Raw genomic sequence first — 27,973 nt, forward strand, 5'->3', positions numbered from 1 at the left:
GTTTTACCAGATTTCAAGGCAGAGTTTCGCTGTGGAACCTGTTGAAAGCACCTCATATTGAATTTCGATATGCTGTAAAACTTCGCCAGTCTTGTGGATTTCGCATTATTTTGAATTTGGCCTGCTCTTTTCGTTGCTTCTGCAATAGTGTCCCGACCTGTTTTTGTACCATGACGGGTCAGTTCCGGGTCTTATTAATTTATTGTTTTTAAATCTCTCCATTGCTGCCGATATCTTTTCTTTACATTTTAATCACATATGATTAACTTCCAAACTAACTACCTTCATAGTTAGTTTGGATGAAATGGAGACTGCCTCTTAGGAACGCGTCATGTGAATTTTATTTGCTTTTTTTTAAAGAAAGATTCTTTTGTGTTTACTTTCGGTGGGTTTGAATGTTACGGTGTTGAGTCTCCTTACAACGCCCTTGTGAAGATTAATCGTTGAGTCCATCATAGTGCTCCATATTTGCTCAGCACTGTTTGTTTCTGAGAGGTTGAGTATATTTTCGTAAGCATTTACACACTTCGAGTGGGCTCCTGAACTAATTTTTCAAAGTTATTTTCGATGAGGACATTTAATATGTTTTCAAACGATGCTTTATATCTATCACCGACCTTAAACATGTATTTTCGCCAACAATTCGAGGGTAAATTGAAGTCGCCACCAACTACTCGTATAATTGTATGAGTGGGGTACATATTAGAAATGAGATTCAATTCTTCCTTGAACTGTTTAACAACTGTATCATCTGAGTCGGCAGGTTGGTGAAAGGAAACAATTGTTAATTCATTCCGGTTGTCAAGTATAACCTCTGTCTATACTCTCAGTGACTATCTGCCTCAATTTCGCTACGAGATAGGTTACGTCCAACAGCAAGAAACATGCCACCACCAATTGCATTTAACCTATCCTTTCTGAGCACCCTTGGGTCCTTTGTAAAAATTTCGGTCGAACTTATCTGCGGCTTTAGCCAGTTTTCAGTACCTATGACGCTGTATGCTTCAGTGCGTTTTATTACCACCTTTCCTGGCACAGCTACGATAATTTACTGCAATAATACCTGTGGTTTCTAGGTCATCTCTAGTCCTTTGAACTGCATTATTTGAGACTGAAACAAGTTTTGTTCTTTCCGAGACCCTCTAATCTAAAAAACCGCCCACTCCACTGCATACAGTCCTCGCTACCTGTGTAGTAGCCTCCTTTCTGTAGTGGACCCCTGACCTACTAAATGGCACCCGACAGCCCACCATAGCTGCGATGATATCTTCGATGTAATAAACTCTAAACTGAATGCTTTGCGTTTGCAGCATGCATTAGAAATAATTTACGTGTTTACAGCGGCTTCAGTATGGACCACAGTCAGCACATCAATACCTGCTGTGATAAATTTCGTCTAGTCACTAAATCATATTTGACTAGCGGAGAGATAGACACCATGTACAGAAAAATTAAAGACAGCATAAAAGAAAAGAGAAGCAGCTGTTTGATTATCAGATGGAAAACCAGTCCCAAACAAAGATGGGAAATCTGAAAGGTGGAAGGAATATATAGAGGGTCTATACAATGGAGATGAACTAGACGGCTATTTTATAGAAATGGAAGATGGCGTAGATGAAGGTGAGATGGGAGATACGATACTTAAAATCTTTGGGGACCAAGAAATGAATACGTTAAGCAGATTCAGATGGATGTAGGTTACAGTAGTTATTTGGAGATGATGAGACTTGCACAGGATAGAGTAGCCTGGACAGCTGCATGAAACCAGTCTTCGGACTAAGACCACAACTACGACAACAGCAACAACAACAACAACAACACCTAAGTCTTTTTTTTATATGGTGTCGCGACATATTTCAAAATACATCCAGGAGCAGGCATCTGCAATCGTAGCCGTAACGTCGATTTTATCCAGTGGTGGTTATATCATATCATCATGCGGCACCAACCCAGAAAACTTTTTTATTAACTGACTCAAGGTCACGAAAGTCCAAGTTCTACGAAATGTTGTCTAATTTGTTACTCTAGTTTATATCTGTGAGTTGTGAGCAACAATATCACTATAATAATAAATGAAAAGCACCAGTTTGCTTTTGTTCTACAATATTATTTTTATTGCTAACCGGTTTTCGGCTTACAAGGCCATCTTCAGGCATTTACTGAGTATTATCACCAAAGAAATTAAATGTTAGCAGACAACACTGGAAGAGAAGTAACACATCTAGAGTGAAGTAGAAACATACAGTGAGTAACATCTTTGCAATGAAATAGTAAAAACTGAACAGTACATAAATAACAATGGAGTTGACAGGAAAACCTTTAGCACAATATAAGAATAACATGCCTACATAACGGTATCTATTGGTAAACAAAACTATTGAAATAAGATAAAATTAGTACTAGGGAAGGCTGCATCAAGAGGTATGAAACATGGAGAGTGTTACACAACCAATTAAAAAAGAAGAGACAGTTGTCAATGTAAATACAGAATACACGAAGAACTTAAGCTATATCTATACGATAAACAGAAATTAATAAATGCAGGAAAATTGAGGTGTTTGAGGGAACCTACAGTTTGAGAGTGTGGTGGTACTGCATTTTAACATTAACTTTATAATCAAAGCAGTGGCTGTATACCAGTTAACATTAAATAAATGAGCAAAGTAAAATATGAACAGTATTTGATGAGACAACTACAAGGGGAGTTAAACATGGACAGTAATACAAGTACAAGTTAAAAGCAAACCCTTAACTATTGAAACTACAGCATATGTGGAATACAAAGACAACTGCAACAAATAAAACAACTTAATGACTACAGGAAAATGGGAATATGTAGGAAGAGAGGGTGTGGGAAGTAATGAACAACAAAGATGATTATATGAAGTTTAGGAGAGGGGAAGTGTTGAGTTGTGTCTGGTCATTTAGGATGAGATCTGGACTGTGAGCAAGATGTTTGTTAATTTCCAGGGCTTCCAGCAGGTTGAGTTTATGGCCTTTGTTTGCTAAGTGAAGTACATGGGACACTGGCTGGTAGTTGTGACCCACACTCAGTACATGCTCAGCAAATGCAGAGTCTGAATTCTGCAACCTCCAGCTGCGGTTAGCAATAAAAATAATATTGTAGAACAAAAGCAAACTGGTGCTTTTCATTTATTATTATAATGTTGTTCTACCAAGAACCGACGGAAGATTCTGTTAATATGAAACAATATCACTGGTAAAGATGTTGATTTAAGCAGCTCGTGTTCATTTGTTACTAACTGCAGCTTCTGATTTGAAGGATTGTAAAAGATTTTTTCTCTGGTAAGTGGTCAAACAAGGCGGAAGTATACCGCCATTAAGCATTAGTTTTACATTACGAGCCGTACTACTAAGCATGAGAGAAACAGTGTACTCTTCGAGAATAAGTATTCTGGTGTTATTTAAGTAACGTTTTCGGCTACGGGATTTAACGGTTTTCCTTTCCGCTTTATTTTTGCGTTGTATGTGGAATTGAGTGCGTTGTTTGTGTGGAGGTTTCACAAAGGATAGCGCTTACACACTCATGAGTGTACTTACCTGAGTGCACACCAGTTTTCAGAGTATCAGAAAATAAGAAATGAATTTCATGCTTTTATGATGCCTGCTCCATATTGGGCCAGTTTTAGTAAATTTGCGTAACTTTAGCGTCGGAATGCAGGAAACATGGACGTTATTGTTTACTTCTGAGGTATACATGAGAGCAATTGACAAACCACAACATCATAAATTAAATAAGATGAAACTGCATGAATTAATTACAATTATAATGAAAGGAAGAAGAATAAACTATTAATAAAACTGTACAATGACGAAGATACAGTCTTTTAAGCAATTAAATGATGTCCTGAACTCGACTACGCCAGCAGAATTTTTCCGTCAATAGTCGGTGTATAGCATCGTGCTATTTTGTAGAGACAAAAAATGAAGCAGTTGGTTCTTCGCAGTCCCAGTAAACTTATTTTGTGGGTAAGGCCAGTCTTCCTAAGTTATTTATAGGTCCCCTAATACAAGTGCACGCACTTATGACGGGTCACTGTTGCAGGCTTACAGAGATTGTCAGGAAGATGTTCCTCGATTAGCACTTTACCTATAGGTAACTGTCGGTAAAATAGATGTGTTTTGAAAGAGCGTATCCTCTTTGTGCAGCACTTCATCTGCGTAATTATAAAGTCGATTGCTTGTTAGATAGTATGGATTTCGTAATGGGACTGGGTGTAGTTATCCCGTGATCAGTGCAGCTTCTCAATTTACGACGACGCCCACTCGTTTCGCTGAATCCGGTTTACGCTGAGGAGAACACTCGTTCTCCCTGCAGAATAAGACAAGGCAGACAAGTAAGTTCTAATTCGGAGTCTCTGCATTGATAGAGGCTGGAGATGTTCATCGTGATGTTTTTCGTAACTTTCTCTGCAAATTACTGCATTTCTGTAATGGGCTCATTAAAGGAAGAATTGGTTTGTGAACACCGAGGGAAGATTTATAAAGGGATTTTCTCCCTTAAAAATAACACGTCTCTCTAAACAACTGATGCAGCGCAAGAAATTGTCGATTCTCGGACTTGAAGACTATACAGGGTGAATCACATAAAACTTGCACCGCAGATATTTCGGAAATGGAAAGTGCTATTGAAGTGCGATTTTCGCAGAATGGATTGGCAGCTATGGACTCGTTTTGTTAGCTAATAAACGGAATCCAAAAAAACTTAGAAGTGTCTTTTTGTGCAGACATACACTTTTTTAAATAAACCAATGCCTATTGATCTTATCAAACTAAAATTAGGCTAAATTAGGGTGTTACTGATGTCTTTTGTAGGACTCTAGTGCAAGTCGTTTATGAGATATCGTGTTTTTTCAAAATGCGAAATTCCCACATCGACACTTGGGCAGCACCTGACGTAGCACACACTAAATAACAATAAGAGTGCAGTTATGTAGGTTCTGACCAGTAACGAGACAAATGACCATCACAGATTTTGGTCAAAATTACCACCTGCAGCGGCAATACACGCTTCCGTCTGGTATGTAACGACTACTGCACACGTGCTAGCATTTCAGAGGAGATGTCCGAACAGGCCACAGTAATACGTCGTTGCATGACATCGTCTGTAGCTGGTATGTTCTTGTAGACAGAGTCTTTTAGTGTACAGGCGTCAAATCCGGGGAACGGCCAAGGTACAGGTCCTCTGTGCCTAATCCAGCGATTTGGAAACAGTTCATGAAGATATGCTGTAGTACTACATGCACTACGGACAGACATCCATCATGCTGGTACCACAAGTTCCTCTTACTCTGCAAAGAAACACCTCCTAACGTAGCATCAGTGACAGATGGTCTGTTAGGAGACTGCGATACACGTGTGCGTTCGAAACAGGCCTATGAGCTGATAGTTCGCTTTCGCACAACGGACATGTACATTCATTCTATGGACGCTGGCGTTTCACTTGAAGAAGCCAGCGGAGAACACCAACAGACCAATAGTACATGTTTCAGTGCTTTATCTGGACGTGACTGGTAAATGTGCCTTCATCACTAAACAAGATACATGACACATCTAGAGTATCATGTCTCAATGCCCATGTACAGAAGTTAATACGGTTGTCATAATTGTTTCCATGCAGCTCTTGATGGAGAGGGATGTGACAGGGATGGAATCTACTTCCTCGTGCGCATTGCGTGGGAACTAACGTGCGGATCAACTGAAACAACAGCATGAACATTAATGTCCCCCTCTTATTCCATCACTTGTTTCTTTCTGTTACGTTGTATATGAGTAATTGCGTTATACTATCACTTTCACATAACTGGTTGAGGTGGCTGATAAACAACTGCCGAGCTAGTTGACGTCTATAGGGATATTTTGCCGCTTACTCCGTACAAGATCGAACTGCACTCTTCCTACACTCTCCATTCACCATGAGCAACTCGGTTTTTTCTGCACTGGTAAATCCCATCGTCCAGTCACGACCTATTGCTTGGACTGCCACACATTAAATGACTAGCAAGTCACAGTGCACTCAAGGGACACACAAGCGCATTGTAAGTAAACAACATCGTCATACCTAGTTAACTACACAGGTTGAATGGCACAAACAAGTGTCGGTGTGGAAACTTTTCAAAATACTATATCTCGTTCAACGACTAGCACTTGAATCCTACAACAAACAGCACTGACATTCTAATTTACCTTATTTTTAGTCTGTTAATGTCTACAAGCATTGTTTCATTTAAGAAAGTGTATGTTTGGAGAAAAAATACATTTTCTATATATTATTAAAATTCGTTGATATGCTAACAATACGAGCTCCTGATTATCAAATGGTTCAAATGGCTCTGAGCACTATGGGACTTAACATCTGTGGTCATCAGTCCCCTAGAACTTAGAACTACTTAAACCTAACTAACCTAAGGACATCACACACATCCATGCCCGAGGTAGGATTCGAACCTGCGACCGTAGCGGTCACGCAGTTCCAGACTGAAGCGCCTTTAACCGCACGGCCACACCGGCCGGCCCTGATTATCAGTCCATTCTGTGAAAACAGTACTTCAACAGCGCTTTCGATTTCCGCAATATTTGTGGTGCAAGTTTTAGATGATTCACTTGGTGTATACAGTATAAAGTGGAGCATCCATTTGTTCCTCCGTAATTCATACAAATCTACAGTTTTATTCGGATTTTGATAAAATTTTGCCACATTTTACCTTCGAGGATATTGGAAAGTCATTGTCTACATAATGTTTCGTAATCTGTCTTGAAGCATATATGAATGCAGTGTTTAAAGAGGAAAGGTTGTTATCACAAATCTCTAAAAGTTCTTGGCCGATTTATTTCTAATTTCTACACGATCCAGTAATGAACATTTGGACGGACGTAGGCTATATTTTTTTACTATACAAAGTATATCTACACAGATGAAACAATGAAGAAAATTCATGAAAAATGAAATTCGTACCAAACGAAATGTGTCGTGGTAAACTGGCTGTAATTCATTTCTCGAGAATAAATTACAGCGGCAATACCCGTCTTTGTGATAATACTATCTGACGTCATTATATCGTGGGACGAGTAGACGCTCGAGTATTTGACAGAACCATGATTGCAAACTCTTATTTTTTGATTAGTTTCCATTGTTACATATGACATATACAATAGAAGATATTGTAGTCAGTCGCAGTTATTTTTATTATTAAAATCCATAGTGCCATACAAATTCTAAAGAATATCATGGATATAGTACCAACAGAAGAACGTTGTGTACCATCAAGCTTTGAGATAAGAGTTTTATTTTACGGTTTTGGTAAAATTATAACTTTGCTCACTGAAAATACACCTTCGTTGAGTTTTCGTCAAAGGAAAGACTCGCAGCTTGTGCTGTAGATACCGCTAAATAGGAATGTCTTTTTAAATCATTTGGGGTTTTTTGACAGCTACTGAATGTAATATTACTGTAATTCGTAATTCTAAAAGGAATCAAAGCCAAAAGATACATATATAATCTTCGATTTAAAGCGAATGCAGTTTCCCATGTGGCTTTTATCCCTATGAGTGTCAACAAGGCACAGGGCCAATCACATGGCGCGGGTATATTAACATCACGGGCAATGCTGGGCACTGCAGCTAGTACTAAATATTGAGCTCACCCGCCAGATCTGGATCCCCCAGACCATCAGAACTTTCCAAACTTGAAAATATATCGTGGAGGATATTGGTTCTTGATTACAGAGATAGCTTGATGTGTTTCTCAGAAGAGGATTGCATCAACTGAATATATTTTTCTTAGTCGTAAGAAATTCGGGCAACCGAGATATAGTAACGGTTTATAAATGTGTTGATCAAAGAATTAAGTATTTCTAGTTGTAGAGAAATGTCAGAACATAGGCTTTAGGTCTCTTTACGAACGCAGTAACTTTTATGTGTCCCTTCGTAAGTCACTGACGCCGTAAGAGTATCACATAAGCTAGAGGTACAACCGTGACATCGAGCGTTGTGTTTACGGGTACTACTGACGATTATTGAGGCACCCTATTCCACAGATAAAACTGCAAATATACATTTATTATGACCGAAAATGGTTATAAGGCACTAGCATGATTGGGAAAATGAATTATGAGTTTCACAGTGCTGTACACCACCTACAAGCCTCATCTCATAGTAGCCTCTTTACGTAAACTGTGACAATAGGATATAAAGTTATGATTGATTCTTTAATCTTATATGGATATCATCACACGTGAGAAGGTAGCATGTATCTGAAACCTTAAAATCTAGGTTTACTGTCGGCTGCAACAGCTAAAAGAGAATAATAATGTATCTCACTGGTATAACCTCCTTTGTGATTAGCAACATAGCGGCAGGTAGCGAATTTTGTACATATTTTTACAACTAAGGTAACAAACGAGAGACTTGCAGTACTCATCCACGCTCTATCTTTATTCAACCTTCGTCTTTCCATTTCTCAGATACAGCGCTATTCCGAAATCTGTGATCCGCAATAGGCGAATGTTAAAAAATCTGTTTCAATTTGGATGGTAAATACAAAATGCTAAGGATTGTAGAACCGTAGCCCAAGCTAAAAATGTTTTTCCACACTCAACGTAAGAACATCACAGATAACTACAGTAAGAGAGACACACAGTAAGCTGTTGCTGAGGCTCTTGGGCCTTACATCAAAAGGCGTCGCTAAATTTCGTCGAAGCACGTGGTCTATCTTTCACGTGAAGTCGACTTGTGCTGAATAACCGCACAAGGGCAGTAACTGTCTCGGTGAAACACGTAAGCGCATGCACATAACAACAATCTTTATCTTCTTTCGGATCAACAGCAGTGAATATAACTCCTTCTGTGGACTGTCAGACTAGAAGGCGTAGCCCGCAGCTCGTGGTCGTGCGGTAGCGTTCTTGCTTCCCGCGCCCGGGTTCCCGGGTTCGATTCCAGGCGGGGTCAGGGATTTTCTCTGCCTCGTGATGGCTGGGTGTTGTGTGATGTCCTTAGGTTAGTTAGGTTTAAGTAGTTCTAAGTTCTAGGGGACTGATGACCATAGATGTTAACTCCCATAATGCTCAGAGCCATTTGAACCATTTTTTTATAAGGCGTAAAATGTGTTTCTTTGTTCTCACAATTGTGTTTACTATGGATTCACAGTCTCATGAAACGCTTTGAAAGACTTCATGTTCGCCGCTGACTGTGCGTTTATAAGGAATTTCGCTATCGCAGTTTCAACGCTTTGGTCATCTTCAACTGGGCAACATAAGCTGTAAGCACAGCAGTAGTCATCAATAAAAGGAATAAAAATGACGTAATACTCTAGTGTTAGTGTCAGCCTTAGTCTCATACAACGTTTAAACGAAGTATAAAATACCATATTTAGGCATTTTGTACTTCATTTAGATCGCGTACGTGCTAAAGGATGTTACGAGCACTAGAGGGTCACGTCATTTTTATTCCCCATATTGATGACTATTGCTGTGCTTACAGCACCTGTTACTCACTTGAAAATGACGAAAAGGTTGAAACTGCAATAGCGGACTTTCTAATAAACGTACAGTCAATGACGAACATGAAGCCTTTCAAGGAACTTCTTGGTTCTCTTGGTATATAGTCTTCTGTAGCGGACGCGATTTTAGCGCAGATTCGTAAATTGTATCCAGTGTCTCTTATAGTTGAATTACCATTTTCGAATCTGGGAAAGGGCTGTTAAATACCGCAGCTCCAGATGGAGGAAGGCATACTGAGGATTTTGGAGTGTTTTTAGTCGATTCGGTGTACTGTATTCAAATACCTCTAGACAAACACTGATTTTCTCCGACTGCCCTCTATATGGTGTCATTGTTCGTCACCTCTGTAATGGACGGTTGAGTAAGTCTGGCCAAATAATATTTCCCGCACTAGGACGGAATCCCATTAACATCTTCCTGTGTGAGATTAATTTTCCTCTACAGACCACAGGAGCCCGTGTAAAAATTTGGAAGAGCAAATAGTATGTTTCGTCTTCTATTTCTTTTTCCATCTGGGGCGAAACACGACCTAAGGGAAACATGCTTTACAGATTGTCTGTTTTTTCTATCTTTGAAGCATAAGTTAAAATAAATACCGAATATTGAGCATACATTCCGGAGCAGAATGACTTGATTCGTTTCGAAAATTTGCAGGATATGAAATGGAAAAAGATGGATTCTGGGTTCATTTAGTTTATTGGAAGTCGACGCCCATTTGTCCTTACGTTCAGCCAACAGCTCATGAGTGCTAAGGCCCTCGTGCTGCATTTTTCCAGTTCGAGAAGTGCACGCATCCCGTATGAACACAGATATATAAACTGTGGACGCCTACAGAGAATACGGAAATTTGAAATTCTCCAACCAAAAGCTGTTTGTTAATTTCACATATTTGGGTCAAAGGAACGTATCACAATATTTCGTAGCGAAATTCGGCAGCTTTATAACGTAATGTTAATGACAGGCCACACTTGTATGTAATTAAAGATACAAAACAAGTGCCTAAGGTTGATGGTGCTGAGACAGCAACCGGCCACAAATTTCTTTTTAAGTTTCTTTATTCAAAAGGTACCATTACCTGTTTCGATCATTACAATTTATCGTCAGACGGCCTTACAACATGTGGTGCGTTTTTTAACATGTTCTAATGAAGACATGAAAGCTGTCTGTCGATGAATTGTAATGATTCGAAACCGGTAATGGTACCTTTTGAATAAAAGGACTTAAAATAAATCTGGGGCTAGTTGCTGTCTCAACACCATCAACATGTGTTTTCAAATAACAGCCACGGTCTCGAACCATGTCATTATATGACAACACTGCAAAAAGAGCCTAGGGCTTTCAACGATACAGGTAGATATTTCAGTACCTAGCCAAGTAAGAAGCATTTTCACATGCCAACACGAATTTATTTTCTCTGGAGACATAAGTATCCTGTGAGACCTGTGGCATTGAGGAAGTAGTCTCTACTTGTCCGCAACAAATGAGCTATTCTGCAGAGGAACTAAGTTTTCAGGAATTGTCCTCTGGACGCAGGAAATTCATCCACTTCCACATAAACAACGGTTTTTCGTTGCTAACCATGAAGCACTCACAGGATGACATAAAAGTATTCTACGCCTCTTCACTTATAGTCTGTAATCCTACAGCGCACTGTTACAAAACGGTGTACCATCTCTTAGACCTCAGGTTTAATCGTAAACTGGAATTCATGTACCGAACTTAGATACTTTATTTACCCTACCAAAAAATGGTTCAAATGGCTCTGAGCACTATGGGACTTAACTTCTGAGGTCATCTGTCCCCTAGAACTTAGAACTACTTAAACCTAACTAACCTAAGGACATCACACACATCCATGCGCGAGGCATGATTCGAACCTGCGACCGTAGCGGTCACGCGCTTCCAGACTGTAGCGCCTAGAACCGCTCGGCCACTCCGGCCGGCATTTACCCTATCCAACAGCTTCTAATCATGAGCTTTGAGAGAGGAATGATGGGCACACGTACAACCTTATGTAACAGGGTAGGTGTCATTCACACACTGATAACCCTCCACAGTGTTCACATCGTTTCAGTACTGTGTTTGGATGAAGACCCCGCTGAGATTTCGTTAATTTCGTTAAGTCCGTTTTACTCGCTGAAACCTTTTGCACTCCAAATGGTGGGACTGGGATCAAGAGTTAGCCTTGATTACCGTGAAAAAGGATAGTGCCACTGGTGCAGTATATAAATGATAGGAAGCCAAGTTTTGCGATGACGCAGTTTTTAATAGCTCCTCTTTTAAAATTCTGTCGTTATGCTCGCTCTGTCCACCATAGAATGTAAGAGAGACTTCACTGCGGCACTTGTGACATTGTCATCATAAGTGACTTTTCTTCTAGCATACTGCAGTCTGTATCTGCATACATAGTCTGCCAGCCGCCATATTTTAGCTACAGTGTGCCACTGCTATTTTATAATCATTTCTTTTCCTGTTCCACTCGCAAATGGAACGAGGAAGAAACGACAGTCCACATACTTCCGTACTAGCCCTGATTTCTATTATCTTGTCGTCTCGGTCCTTACGCGAAATGTACGTCGGCGGCAGTAGAATCATTTTGTAGTCTGTCGCAAATGTCGATTCTCTTAACTTTCTCTATAGCTGTTCACGAAAAGAACGTCTTCTTCCCTCCAGCGATGTTCATTTAAGTTCATCGAGCATTTCCGTAATACTCGCATGTTGATCAAACCTACCGGTAACAAATCTAGCCGTACGCCTTGGAATTGCTTCAATATATTCCTTTAATCTAACCTGGTGGTGATCACAGACACTCGACCATCGCTCAAGAACGAGTTGCACAAGTCTTCCGTACTTGGTCTCCTTTAAAAATGAACTACACTTTCTAACATTCTGCGTGGTGTCTGTTTGTTCTAAGTCGTGTCTCCCTACCGCTTTCACGCAACGACGCTCTGAGCGTGTTTTTGACTAGTTTGAACCTGGGACCTGTTGCTGGTAAGGAGACGCCAGACCACACATGACATGTAGAGTTCAGAAGAGTTCAGTGAGACTAGCGACGATATAATCAAATGCTTAATGATTTCAGCGTCAGCTCCACTGCACTCCCTGTAAAAGAATCTTAATACTAACTAAATTTAGTGGAAGGGGTTCAAGGCTTTCCTATTTTTAGTTAACTGGTAAAATAACGTCGAAAAAGCAGTTAAGTTAACCATTGGAAATTTATTCTACTCACAAAAAATTCTTTATAAATTGCACTATTTATAAAAGGAAATGTTTTAATACAGGATGATAAAAACCAACTGCGTTCAACAAAAATGTGAACGAATATTCCCTGAATGGGTTTCCAAGTTCTGCAATGGATCGAAGGATGACCTATACCATATCACATCTATAATCTAGGTTTAAATTAAGTTTCACAAAAGAGAAAACTATCAAAATGGTCTACAGTGACCCTCAATTATCTTTAATTACTTACTTAACTTGTCGTAAATTACAGTGGCTGATGTGGCTTCTCAGTGATTATATAACAAAAAAATCATCGCGTTTCAGATTTTAACTTACGCAGCAAATGTGAATAACATGAGCTTTAATTTACGATCGACACTAGTATTAGGCAAAAAGGGGGTGTAACAGATGAGACTTCTGCAGTTCTGAGTGAAGCTTTATACGCTGTTATGCGGCATCGCATGCGTTCATTACCTTGTCATTGGTTAGGCAGCGTCAGGGGGCGGCGGGCGGCGCAGCTCCCTACAGATCGCCGTCTTGGAAGCAACTCTCTCCTAACTTCTCCTTACTACAATTTACCGAAGTTGGTTTAAAAAAAAAACTATCTGGCTGTGTTTTCATCTGACCAATCAGGGTCTCAATGTTAACCTTAAGCTCCACCTACAAAAATTCTGTCTATCCAATGAGAAACGTTATACTTTTCGTGGTGGGGCAATGTTTTTAACGTTTGCAAAGTAACAGAGACGCAAAAAAGTCTCACGCTAAAACCTGCAGCTGGTGTGGCCCTCTTAGTGTTACCGTATGATCTATGCATTTTCTTCTGGAGGGCTCTAACATGGGCTGGGGGGTGGTCCTGGCGGTTGGCTGGCGACGTGGGTGTCCGTCCCTTATCGTAGGGCCTTCTAGCTTAACACGGTTCTACTCTCGGCTTCTGTTCTCGTTTCTCTCCTCGGAACTGCGTCTTTCTCACGGTGGGAAGGTATGACATGCATTTAGGCATTCTTGTGTTAGTCTGTGGTATTCCATTTGCTCACTCGTTGATCGTATTACTTTGGTTAATTTAATGTCACGATTTATTCGGAGCTATGTGCTGGATTTGCTTATCATGTCAGGGTTTTCATGGAAGGTGTTGGATTTGCCTGACACCTTACAACTCCCAATAAACAGAAGACGATCCTTTGCCTTCCTTACAACCGACGTCACGTACTTCTATTTCACGTGGTGTTTCAACGCTACGCTTAGGTATTTTATTCGACGAGAGGTTTTTCCTACTCATCTGCATTAATTTACATTTTTCCACATTTAGAGAAAGCTGCCATTCATCACTGCAAATAAGAATTCTGTGTAAGTCACCCTGTATCCCCCTAGACTCACTCAAGGACGGTACTTTTCCGTATGCTGCAGCGTCATCAGCAAACAGTCGCATTTTGCTCTTCGTCTGTCCATCAGGTCATTTATGTACGTAGAGAATAAGAGAGCAGTCCAGCCACACGTCTCTGGAGCACTCCTGATAGTTTTGTCTCTGATGAACACTCACTGTCCAGGACTACGTACTGAGATAAAACCACGTACCTGAGGGCCTATTCCGCATGCTTGGACCATCATTAGGAGTCTACAAGCTACAGTCTTTCAATTATATTTGTGATGGGATCAACATTTAGTTCATGTTTGATATCGGTGTTTCCTTTATGCACCAGTAATAAATTTTCCACTGCAAAGTGAAAGAACTTAATCTGTGATGGTTTGATTTGTCGTAACTGACCTCATGTTAGAGTCCAACATTCATTACCATATAGCAGAAAAGGCAAGACTATTGCTTAAAAAGCTTCATTAATGTTTCTTCCCGTATGTTACCACAGAAATGCTTGAATCCAGCAAAAATTTTAGCTCTGCTTCATTGACTTGGAAAATGAAAATTGCACACCATATATTCAAACTCTCTTACCTTTCAATTACAAATCGTAAATACCACCGCATGATAATTTAACTTCACGAGACTTGTGCTGCAGAAATTGTTTCTAACTAGGAAAAGAAAGAATAACATGAGAAGACGTAGCGTAGCGACATACTTGTAACTACTACGTAATGCATTATCATAAATATATAAGCAAACATGTATAACAGGCCACTGAAGATGTTTCGTAAATAAAAGAAGCGAAACACGTATGACAAAAACCAGACTGCCATTCGTTTAGTTACAAAGACGAAACATAACTCCACGAATTTTGAAGCAGGTGAGGAACGACGGCAAAAGGAAGGAAAAAGCAGCTGAGGAACGATGGCTAAAGGAAGGAAAAAAATGATGAAGTGCATCACTGTGTAAAGAGTCATTGGAAACCACGAGTGCTTTATAAGACTTTAAAGTCAGTACCGCCATTAGACTTTTATTTGCAGTGTTACATTTACACGATCATGATTTCGGCTGTAAAGTGTCATTATCAAGTGTTTTAATGTTATACAGTGCTTAAGATGGCATACTGTCGTATTTAAGATACACTATTAGACACATTACCTATAGGTCAATTTAGACAATGTGTCTAATAGTGTATTTTAAATACGACAGTATGCCATCTTAGGCACTGTATAACATTGAAACTCTTGATAATGGCAATTTAAAGCCGAAATCATAAAGGTGTAAATGTAGAACTCCAAATAAAAAACAGTCTAATGGCGGTACTGACTGTAAAGAAATATACAGGGTGATTCAAAAGGAATACCACAACTTTAAAAATGTGTATTTAATGAAAGAAACATAATATAACCTTCTATTATACATCATTACAAAGAGTATTTAAAAAGGTTTTTTTTCACTCAAAAACAAGTTCAGAGATGTTCAATATGGCCCCCTCCAGACGCTCGAGCAATATCAACCCGATACTCCAACTCGTTCCACACTCTCTGTAGCATATCAGGCGTAACAGTTTGGATAGCTGCTGTTATTTCTCGTTTCAAATCATCAATGGTGGCTGGGAGAAGTGGCCGAAACACCATATCATTAACATACCCCCATAAGAAAAAATCGCAGGGGGTAAGATCAGGGCTTCTTGGAGGCCAGTGATGAAGTTCTCTGTCACGGGCTGCCTGGCGGCCGATCCATCGCCTCGGGTAGTTGACGTTCAGGTTTCATAACTAACCTTTTTCGTAGGACTCTCCATACAGTTGATTGTGCAATTTGCAGCTCTCTGCTAGCTCTGCGAGCCGATTTTCCTGGGCTGCGAACAAATGCTTGCTGGATGCGTGCTACATTTTCATCACTCGTTCTCGGCCGTCCAGAACTTTTCCCTTTGCACAAACACCCATTCTCTGTAAACTGTTTATACCAACGTTTAATACACCACCTATCAGGAGGTTTAACACCATACTTCGTTCGAAATGCACGCTGAACAACTGTCGTCGATTCACTTCTGCCGTACTCAATAACACAAAAAGCTTTCTGTTGAGCGGTCGCCATCTTAGCATCAACTGACGCTGACGCCTAGTCAACAGCGCCTCAAGCGAACAAATGTACAACTAAATGAAACTTTATAGCTCCCTTAATTCGCCGACAGATAGTGCTTAGCTCTGCCTTTTGTCGTTGCAGAGTTTTAAATTCCTAAAGTTGTGGTATTCTTTTTGAATCACCCTGTATTATGACTGTGGTCCCACAGTATGAAAATATTATTAAACGCTTTATACCAGTTTCCTGTTGTGGTATAACAAGAGATTCTGCTGTTACTGACATAATCAAGTATTCGAAAGTATTTCGCACTTATCTGCAAGGCCTATAAATTTCTTTGAAAATCAACAAAATGCGAGACCTTCGTTTAAATATCACAGGGGTCATCGTGTAGATATTTGGTATGTGTGACGAAATGAAAAATGTGTTGTAGAGCTTGAGACGTCTTCGTGGGCTTTAGGGCTAATCATTTAATGTGCTCGACTCGGATTTAAGTGGCAGCTTGTTATGAACTTATTCATATGAATAGCGTGAATATCGTATTCTAACTAAAAGCCCACGTAGCTAGATTTTTCTAATTATCCTAACACAGCTGACGTACATTTCTCATATGTTAATCATGAAATGGAGATGTATTAGGCAAACGAATGTTTGCACATTTGAGTGATTTCCACCATATTCTCCGAACACTAAAAGCTACATATGAACACATCTGCAGAATATTTCCAATAACTTCCGGGAAATGAGCTAGGTAGCACTTTCAGCGACCGCCGATATTTCGGCGGGAGAACACCCCGCCATTTTCAAGGCAAACTGCAACGGACAGCCGACGTACATGTAAATTTAAATCCTCGGTTCTCGGACTGAAGCAGGAAAGATAACACACACACACACTGAACACTAGTGCCACCAAATATGACCAAAGTCAGAGATACCGATAGTGAGAGTACGAACTCGCAGGTGAGGTAGCATTGACTCTGTCCCTCTGTTTTTTGACAAGGGAGAGAGATGGATTCCAAACAGAGTTTAAACAAAAACCTCCATCTCTGTTAACGAGGTTGCTCGATAATTTAATCTCAACTGCCTCCTTAATAACACTGTCCCAATAGCTAGTCGTGCATGCCAATATCTCGGTGTTATTATATAACATGGGGTGACCAGTATCTAAGCAATGTTCGGCAATAGCAGATCTACTTGGCTGCTGCAATCGTGTGTGCCGTTTATGCTGAGTACATCGGTCCTCCACTAATATATGCCATGCGGCAGCTACAAGGAATGCGATATACACCTGCCTTACGCAGACCAAGGTCATCCTTAACAGAACTCAAAAGCACTCTGATTTTATATGGAGGTCGGAAAACACATTTCATATCGTGTTTCCGTAAAATACACCTAATCTTGTTGGAAGAGTTTCCTACATAAGACAAAAAGGCAGGACTTAGGTGTCGACTCAGAATTACCACCAATCACCCGACGTACAGTTAGTCGATAGCACAATGCACATTCAATCTGTCTATCACTGTTACCAATTTGACGAAACGTAACTTCAAGATGGGACAGCTCAGCTGGCAAAGTCTCAGCGTCGGAAATGATATGCGCCCTGTGTACCAAGGTACGAAGTACCCCTTGAATCTGAGCCGGATGGTGATAACTTTTAGCCTGCAAGTACAAGTCAGTGTGAGTACGTTTCCTGTAGACTGCATGTCCCAATGATGAGTCATCCTTCCTCCTAACCGACACGTCAAGAAAGGGAAGGCAACCATCCTCTTCCACCTCCATCGTAAAGCGAATGTTAGGGTGGATCGAGTTCAGATGTTCTAGAAAGGCATTCAAATTCTCCCTACCGTGAGGCCAAACAACAAAGTTATCGTCAACATATCTAAAGAAACAGGCGGGTTTCAAAGGCGCCCACTCCAGGGCACGTTCCTCGAAATCTTCCATAAACAAATTTGCAATCACAGGAGACAACGGAGTACGTATCGCAACTCCGTTTGCTCATAATGCTGGTCACTGAATAAAAAATAAGTGTATGTCAACACATCCCGAAAGACATTAGTTAATCAGCACCAAATCTAGCCTCAATTAGCCGCAACGAATCAAACAGATGAACACGAGTGGAGAGACAGACCACATCGAATCTCACTAAAATATCAGAGTCATTCAACCGCAGTCCCTCCAAACGACGTAAAAAATCAGCTGAGTTCCTGATATGATGTTCCCACCGACCTCCTTGTGGACTAGAGAGAAGGAAGATGTGTTCTCCCGACGAAATATCGGCGGTCGCTGAAAGTGTTACCTCGCTGAATCCCCGGAAGTTATCTGAAAGCTAAATACGCCAGGAGAAACTCAGGTCTCACATCTGCAGAATGGTTTGCCCTGGAATCAGGAAGAAACTTCTCCTTTTATGTCTCAAATAAACTAAAATTACAGTTTCAGATAATCCCTGTGTAAGCCACCACTTTATTACTAGAACGTAAATTTAAATTTAAAAAATTTTCAGTTTTAATTTTTTTCAGTAAGCTGAATGACTTTCGGTTAAATGGATTACCAGTACTGTCGACTCTCATCTGCATGTGTAGCTGGACGATAAATCAGAGCAACGTTATACAGTGCTGGATCCTCCTGCCAATATTATCTGCTGACGATCACGCACTATGCATCCAGCTAACAGTGAACCAGTGTGTCTTCATCAAAGAAGCTGCTGCAGCCTATTAAGCCTGTTATCGTTATGCGCCCATAGAATACAAAAGGCTGCAGTACGACGAGGGAACACAGCTATCGACCGTGCAACTTACATAAGTGAACGTTTCCCATAACGGCGGGAATAGTTTTGATAAGAAAAATACTTACTTATACGCAAGAACTACAACGAAGTGGAAAGCAGTCTCAGCAACACAAGACGAGTAAAATTCATTACGGGATAAGGATTGTAAGCTAACAGTAGAAGTACTAGTATAGGCGTCAATTTGTATACCACTCTACAATCATTTATTTATTTATTTATTTATTGTTCCGTGGGACCAAATTAAGGAGAAGTCTCCATGGTCATGGAACGAGTCAATACAGGAAATTATAACACGATAGTAGAAACAGATAAAATGAAATATAAGTAACATATTCAGGCGACAAGACGTAAGTTTAAATAAAGAAAATCAACAATGTAGCACTGGAATTTGCTTAATTTTTCAGCTCTTACAGGAGCTCCTGGACAGAATAGAAGGAGTGAGCCATGAGGAAACTCTTCAGTTTAGACTTAAAAGTGTTCGGGCTACTGCTAAGATTTTTTAGTTCTTGTGGTAGCTTATTGAAAATGGATGCAGCAGAATACTGCACTGCTTTCTGCACAAGAGTCAAGGAAGTGCATTCCACATGCAGATTTGATTTCTGCCTAGTATTAACTGAGTGAAAGCTGCTTGCTCTTGGGAATAAGCTAATATTGCTAACAACAAACGACATTAAAGAAAATATATACTGTGAGGGCAATGTCAGAACTCCCAGACTATTGAATAGGGGTCGTTCTCGAACTTACACCACACATATCTCGAACAGCCCGTTTTTTAGCCAAAAATACCATTTCTGAATCAGAAGAATTACCGCAAAAAATAATACCATATGACATAAGCGTATGAAAATATGCGAAGTAGACTACTTTCTGTGTTGAACTGTCACTTATTTCACATACTGTTCTAATGGTAAATAAAGCAGAATTTAGTTTCTGAACAAGATCCTGAACATGGGTTTTCCACAACAGCTTACTATCTATCCGAACGCCCAGGAACTTGAACTGTTCCGTCTCGCTTATAATATGCCCATTCTGTCTGATCAAAATATCGGTTCCTGTTGAATTGTGAGTTATAAACTGTAAAAACCGAGTCTTACTGTGATTTAGCATCAAATTATTTTCCACAAGCCACGAACTACATTATTTGATACTGTTTCAATATTACACACAAGATCCTTCACTACCAAGCTGGTGTCATCAGCAAAAAGAAATATTTTTGAATTACCTGTAATACTACAAGGCATATCATTTATATAAATCAGAAACAGCAGTGGCCCCAGCACCGACCCTTGGGGAACACCCCACTTAACAGTGCCCCATTGGGACTGAACATCACTACCACTCTCAATATTGCGGAGAATTACCTTCTGCTTTTTGTTCTTAAAGTAAGAGGCGAACCAATTGTAAGCTACTCCCGTTACTCCATAATGGTCCAACTTCTGCAGTAATATTTTGTTGTCAACACTGTCAAAAGCCTTCGTTAAATCAAAGAAAACACCTAGCGATCGCAACCTTTTATTTAATCCGTCCAAAGCCTCACAGAGAAAAGAGAATATAGCATTTGCAGTTGTTAAACGACTTCTAAAACCAAACTGTACATTTGACAGCAAATTATGTGAATTTCAATGCTCCAGTAACCTTGTATATACAACCCTCTCGATAACTTTAGCAAACACCGATGGCATAGAAATAGGTCTATAATTGTCAACATTATCCCTGTCTACCTTTTTATACAGTGGTTTCACTACCGAGTACTTTAATCTATAGGAAAAGTTACAGATATGGCTAAGTACTGGGCTAACATACATAGAACAATACTTCAGTATTCTGCTAGATACCCCGTCATATCCATGAGATTTCTTGGTCTTTAGTGATTTAATTATTAACTCAATCTCCCTCTTGTCAATATCATGGAGGAGCATTTCAGGAAACAGTCTCGGAGCACTTTTTTCTACGAAAGCTATTATGATATTGACGAAGCAAGTCTAAAAACATTAAGTATCGGCCACGCCATTGCTTGTACTCTGGTAAGAAATAAAATCCACCTTACTGTTTCCCATTATCGACATTAGTCTGTTAATGTATTGAAGAATATCTTGCAATCTATAACTACAACCTATACTGGAAGTCTCATTTGCCCTACAATGGGCCCCAAGTAATCTGAAACCAAGTTTTATAAGCATGTAACTCCCGCCGATCCAGCCGAAAAAGTTCGGGCATTGTCTCGGAGACTACTCTGTAACGAAAGAGAGCAAAGTAAAACCTAGCCACAGACCACTTGGCGGAAAGCCACAGCAAATATCCAGTTACTTCGTGTATCGCGCTTTTTCCCTGTTTGATGCCAGAAAGCTGTGCTCTTCATGAGAGCGTACTCCCGTAAATGGAACGGCCCCGCGTTTATCAACAGGATGAGAAAGATGAAGGAACACAAAAGCAGTAATGCGTCTCATCTTTTACCGGGTTTCCACAACATTGAAAGCCTCATGACAATGGTCGTTCTGTTTTATCCATGGAAGGTACACAGTTCCTTAGCTTGTCTAAACAATGAATTAACAGAGAAAAAGCATTTCTTGTAATTCCTGGAGTGCAAATGCATACGTTTTATAATACATCGTCACTTCCGTAGAGAGTCGGCCGCTATGACCGAGTGGTTCAGGGCGCTTCAGTCCGGAACCGCGCTGCTGCTACGGTCGCAGCTACGAATCCTGCCTCTGGCATGTATATGTGTGATGTTCTTAGTTAGGTTTAAGTAGTTCTAAGTCTAGGGGACTGATGACCTCAGATGTTAAATCTCATTGTGCTTAGAGCCATTTGAACCATTTTTTCCGTAGAGAAGTCTTCTTCCAGTGTATACAGGGCGTTTCACAATTCGTGTTACACACTTCTAGAGATTGTAGAGGGGACTTAGTAGATTAAGTTTTAAATAGGAACCCATTCCGGAATAGGTTCGTTTTCATATTCCAAGGAAAACAAGAATGACACAGTCTCGCCCCAGAGGTTTCTTACACAGTTCGCCTGATATTGTAGGCTACCCACATTCATGATTGGTAAGATGACGCGATGTAGCATGATGTCCACTGTTTCCATCTGCCTTGTGTTCATGCTTCGTGGTGATGCGACAGTAAACTTTACGGTGACTGGTCCTGCAGTAACAGGGTGCCTGAGTACAGGATCGCAGGGTACACCGATATGTTTGTTAATCTACGGTGAAGCTCGCCGTAGTAGAAGTTCAACGTCGGTACCACAAGTACCTTCCACATCGAGTGACTCCATCTAAACTTCGCCAGAGCAGAACCACGGCTGCGGGAAAGTAGGAAATTAACAATCCACAGAGCAAACTGTGGTGCTCCAAGTTGGCTGCGCTCTGTCCTCCTGGAAGAGGAAGTGTTACATCAAGCTGAAGAGAGACCATCGACCAGTACTCGAGCCACTGCACGTGACTTACACGTGTCTCACTCGTCTGTCTGGCGTGTTCTGCATGTACAGCAACTCCAATAGTATGACCCTTAGGAGGTACACGCCATGCTCCCTGCAGATTTTGTTTCACATGTTAATTTCTATACTTGCTTTTTACACCGTTGTGTGGATTTTACTCAGTTTCCACGGCGAATATTTGTTCACCGACGAAGCGCATTTCAACAGGGAAGGTGTTTTGAACTTTCTAAATAGCCACATTTTGGATCAAGGATACCTCAAAGCCACGTGTACACTACGATTTCACCACATCTTCGACATCAGTGTCTGGAGAGGTATCTGCGATGGTCTTGTGATTGGGCCGTACATCCTCCCTCCCCCCTACCTGTTGCCAGGTACTTGATATTCCTGCAAGTGATGGCTGACTTTTTGGAAGCTGTGCAACTGGACATTCGACACGCTTAGTGGTTCCAGCGCGAAGCTGCGGGTGTACATTTTGCAGTTCGCTTCCGAAACCATCTGAACGTTGTCAAGGAGGGCAGGTGGATCGGTCGAGGTTGCCCACATGGTTGACCGACAAGATCCCCAGATATTACACCACTGCTTTTTTTTGTGGTGCCACATGAAGACTCTTGTTTACGAGACCCCTGTCGAGTCAGAGGAAGATCTGGTTGCACGGATCATGGCTGCAGCAGAAGTGATTAACTACACACCATGCATGTTGGATAGAGTTTATGCGAAATTACTGCGCAGATACATCGTGTGCACCGTGGTCGTCATATCGAACAGCTGTTGTAACATCACAGTGAACAGGGCAGAAATCTATACATCTTGCAACATGGGAGCAAACCGCTTCCGGACAAGGGTTCTTACGTAAAATTTAATCTACTAAGTCCTCTCTACAACCTCTAGAAGTGTGTAGCATGAACTGTGAAACAACCCGTATATGTATGTATCTAAGTTGGGCCTTGTTTGCGGCAGCCAACAAGCAACGTGTTTAAGCTGGCTGAAAATACGACAGTTACGTTAAAGCTACGACCGGGTTCCAAGAACTATGATCACTCCAATAAAACGTATTATTAGATACACATATGTTGATTAAACAGCTGATGACAACAGTTGCAGCAGCGCACTACAACAGTATTAGTCAAATGAAAATAAGACAGATGGGAGAAAAGTAAACTGTTCATTATTTCAAAAGCAGTGGCATAACTGTCAAACCATTTACTCCAGTGTGAGACAAAAACGTCATTGCTCTTACGGAAAAATGTTTGCAGTTGTCTAAGAAATCTTGATTGCACCCAGTCGTGCACCCCCTTGTCGAAGCAAATCGACTGCCGCGAATGTCTTTCTTCAGGGCTCCAAAAATACAGAAATCACATTAGGAGACGGTATTGTGTGGAGGACGTGTAAAGGCTTCTGCAGCATAGCCGAAACCAACTGCCCACAAAATGTCGGTCCACTCATTGCCAAGGTGGTTTCAACTACCGAACAGTCATGAGAAGTCCATAAACATCCTCCATACAGTTTCAATCTATTGCCATGCGATTTCTAAGTGTTTGGAACCCTTGAAGAAAGACATCCGTAGCCGTTGAGGCGATCACAAATATTTTTCCGAGAATGCACTGGCCGTCTTTTCTCACTTTGGGATAAATGCATTAACTGTGTCGGTGATTGCTTTTGAAATAAGAAATAGTTTACTTACTTTCTTCTTCCGTTTTCATTTGACTGCCCATTGTACGTACATCAGAGTAGGTGATCGGGAACGTGATTAATGGAATATGAGAACACTAACTACAGAAAGGCGTATTTCGGCGTGGAGAAAATGTGATATCATAACGGCAAGTTTAGGATGAAATCACCTACGTGTTACATTTACACCAATTTATACAGTACGTGTTGATTAACTACTAACGGAAAGTGACCCGCAGACAACACAACTGCTTTAAAAGTTATGGTACCGGTATTACTTGGAACTGATACGTCCTTCGCCACTGCACCGAGCTGCCCTTCTCAAACCACACTCCACTAGGTATCGATGTGTGTCTGGTGACCTGTAATTACATTCGGCGGAGAGGTTTGCGGTTTCATCCAGGACACTGGAGTAAAGCCGTGTTGTGAGGAACATTACGCCGCCACCTCTCCTTCCCATTTCCGTTAAATGTCTTCCTCCCAGGGCTATCTGGGCTATTCAGCCCGCCTGCTCCCACAGTAAGCGCCACTGCGCTGGCGTACATGACTTCGCTTCCCGAGGAAGGTTTTTCTTTCTGCAAATCACTAATTTATGTGATTGTAGGCTGCACAATCTGCTGTATGTAGGTTAGCAGCAGGTCACCAATGTGCACAGGAATGAATTTTTAAAGAAAGAGTAATACTTTTTAAAAGTTATCAGGGGAAATGACTCATAATGCTCTCATTGCAGTGTATCAGAATTATCGACCCTGAAATGTTACAAATGACGTTTAAGGTGTCTTCGCTCTTTGCTGTACTGCGCTTCCCATTAACAGTTAGTGCGTTTCATGATCCAATCAATTAACAAAGCGTTGGTCGCAAAAGAACATGGAAAATATGCCATACTGAAGGAATAATATAATTGGTTAGACGCTGTCCACGAGAAAGGAAAATGGCATTGTGAAAAAATAATAGAAAGGAAGCAGGGGAAAAGTCGCAATGGCTGTTAGGAAAATTACCGGTGCAAAGAAATAGAAGGAATATACGCGAAACTTAAGTCGCTCACTTATACAGAACACTTAGAGATCCGTCTATTAATTTGCGTGTTGGTACTAACGATAGAACGCGGATTATTATCTTATTAACAAGTGAATGAGTAGCGTCGTTCACAAAATTGAAAACAAAATTTCGGTGTCGGACCAGGAGATTTCTATGGTCTGGTCTCTTGTTGTCTCAAATCATCGGAGACTTACAGTGACTAGGTACTAAACTTATTACACCACATACTTTTATTTGCAGACAGGATGTAAACTAAAGTAAATAACTATAGAAAATTTGTTCGCTGTCTGACTACTGCTGTATCCTCTGCTAAGGAACTGCTGGACGAGGATTCTTGGAGTTGCTTGAGGTGAATACGCAACCCACCCGGCCGTTTACGTCGCCTTTAGAAACAATATCCACTACTTTCCACGAATCTACTCCTGACAGTTGTGCTCTCGAAGCTCATGAGCATCATACAAAGAAAAATCTCTGTGAACTGTAGGTGTGTGTATGAATTCCTAAGGGACCAAACTGCTTAGGTCATCGGTCCCTAGACTTACACACTACTTGAACTAATTTGTGCTAAGAACAACACTCACACCCATGCCCGAGGGAGGACTCGAACCTCGGTGGTGAACTGTAGGAACGAATTGAGTCATGGTTGTAATGAACCCTTCGGAAATCTATTTTTTCTGTTGATAAATCATTATCGCCCAGATCGATGAGACAATTTACAACATTACAGTTATTATTCTATTAGGTCCACAACTTTGCTTCCGCCGTTTTTATTCTCGAAGTTTGAGGCTTTGTTGTGAAAAACCAAAAACTGCACGATTCAAAGTTGAAACGCCGCGAAACCCAGGACCTAGGTCGTGAAGTGTTGGGGACTGGATTAGGTAATAAACGCATAATACTTTTACAAATATTCATTGGAGATTAAATTTTCCAGTAGGTAAACAGGATCTTAATTACATGTTTACTTCATCATGTCCAAAAACGGACATAAACATGCAAACATTACAGAAAGAAACTCAATCACAGGTTGTCATTCAAACCTCCAAACGCCCAATTAACTCTAAACTTCAGAAAATTCCTGCGACAACAAGCCAGGAGTTCTCACAGTGACAAAATTTACAAGTGACCAAAGTAAACGTGCAAGACACTAACAAAGATAAGAAACATTTAAAACCTTACGTAACATTCTTTAAATGAATTACTTTCTGAATCACTTAAAGGGTTAAACTTTTCGCATCGGTGTGGCTGCACGTTGTCTTACGAATTACAGTAATAACACATTCAGGCATTACGGTCAGAACCAACGGGTGTAGCTACTGGCTTCAGCTGACGGCATGATTACACGTAGCGGTAACAAGGAACCGTTAAGCCATAACATATAACACTCGCCAGGCATCAGTAAAAGCTCTAGGATTTACATGCACCATTAAGTAGCTACCGGAAACACATGAAAGAGATGTAAACACAGGTACAGGACAAATGAAAGTGCACAGTCTGGAAGGAACCCGTTCAGATTTCCACAAACGAACAATATTCAACTACTTGTACTTTAGCAGCTTTCGTGCTGATTAAGGAACCGACTCAAAATAACCATTTAAATGAATCAACAGCTCCGACCAGTGTCTGACATAATTATATAGTTATTAAACCACTATGACAGTCTCAGTCACCGAACTTAACCCGCGCTTGGTACATTATAATCCCTTTACAAGTGTTAGGACAAGTTTTATAATACCCAGATAACTACACTCAACTCGTTACCGAAGCCTCTTCATTTTCTTTTTTTAAAAAAAGAAATCCTCACGGTGACAGACAATAAGAGCCCGATGAGGCTGATAGGTATCCCCATAACGATCACAATTCTCATAACAAACGCAATTTCCCAAAGGAATTTATCAGAGCTCGCTATTAAACAAAGAAAGACTCCGCAGCAAGCGGATAAATCAAGCCGGATCCACAGGATGTTGACGATTCAAGTGAGAACTCATCATCGCACTGCCGTATCACAATAACCATAGCTGCACCCAAAGCGTGTAGTAGGAGTTTCCGTCCGCTATGCCCCTGGCCAGCGAACCCTGTCGCCGCAACGCGCTTCAAAGAACCACAGCAATACAGGCGTGCTCCATTTGTTCGCCAATCAAGTTCGCGCGAGTCCACAGCTACCACTAGGAGCGCACCAGAGCTCACGCCGTCTCAACGAACGCAATCCTACCTTGTTTTTCTCTGGCAGTCCCTCACGAAGGGAGCACTACTGGGCATCTGCTCCCCTCCGTCGCACCCTCTGGTCGCAACCAAAGAGTTGGCCACCATCGATATTTGAGGGAAAGAGGATATTGGCGCAAACGTAAATCGAAATGCCGCGCGACGTCACAAAAGTATTGACTATCGTTGGCCGTTACTTTCTCCCATCTTTCAGGTGACGTATGAATCCCGCGGCGCAAGAATTGGGCGTCTTTTGAGGAGATCCGTGAATCGATCCAATTTAGTACTTGTTTATATGACCAGAAACGCTGGTCAACCTGGCTGTGTGCCATTAACCGAAAGAGGTGGTGGTCAGAGCGAGCACTGTCTACAGAATACGGCGTGTGGGGTATAATTTCCCATGTCAACATTTCCAGTAACGTTTCGACGCGTTTTGCCACATCGAGTAGAGCACTGTCACGCTTCAACATCACCTTTCCCTCTCCATTACTGTACTGGGCCCGTTTGTCTTTCAGTGCTCGGCTCAAACACATCTGTTGCTTTCGATGATGATCTCCTGTGATTGTTTCCGTCGGTTTTCATCTACATCTACATTTACACGGATACACTGCAAATCACATCTAAGTGCCTGGCAGAGGGTTCATCGAACCAACTTCACAATTCTCTATTATT

Source organism: Schistocerca piceifrons, chromosome 1 (assembly GCF_021461385.2).
Source record: "Schistocerca piceifrons isolate TAMUIC-IGC-003096 chromosome 1, iqSchPice1.1, whole genome shotgun sequence".
Lineage (NCBI taxonomy): Eukaryota > Metazoa > Arthropoda > Insecta > Orthoptera > Acrididae > Schistocerca > Schistocerca piceifrons.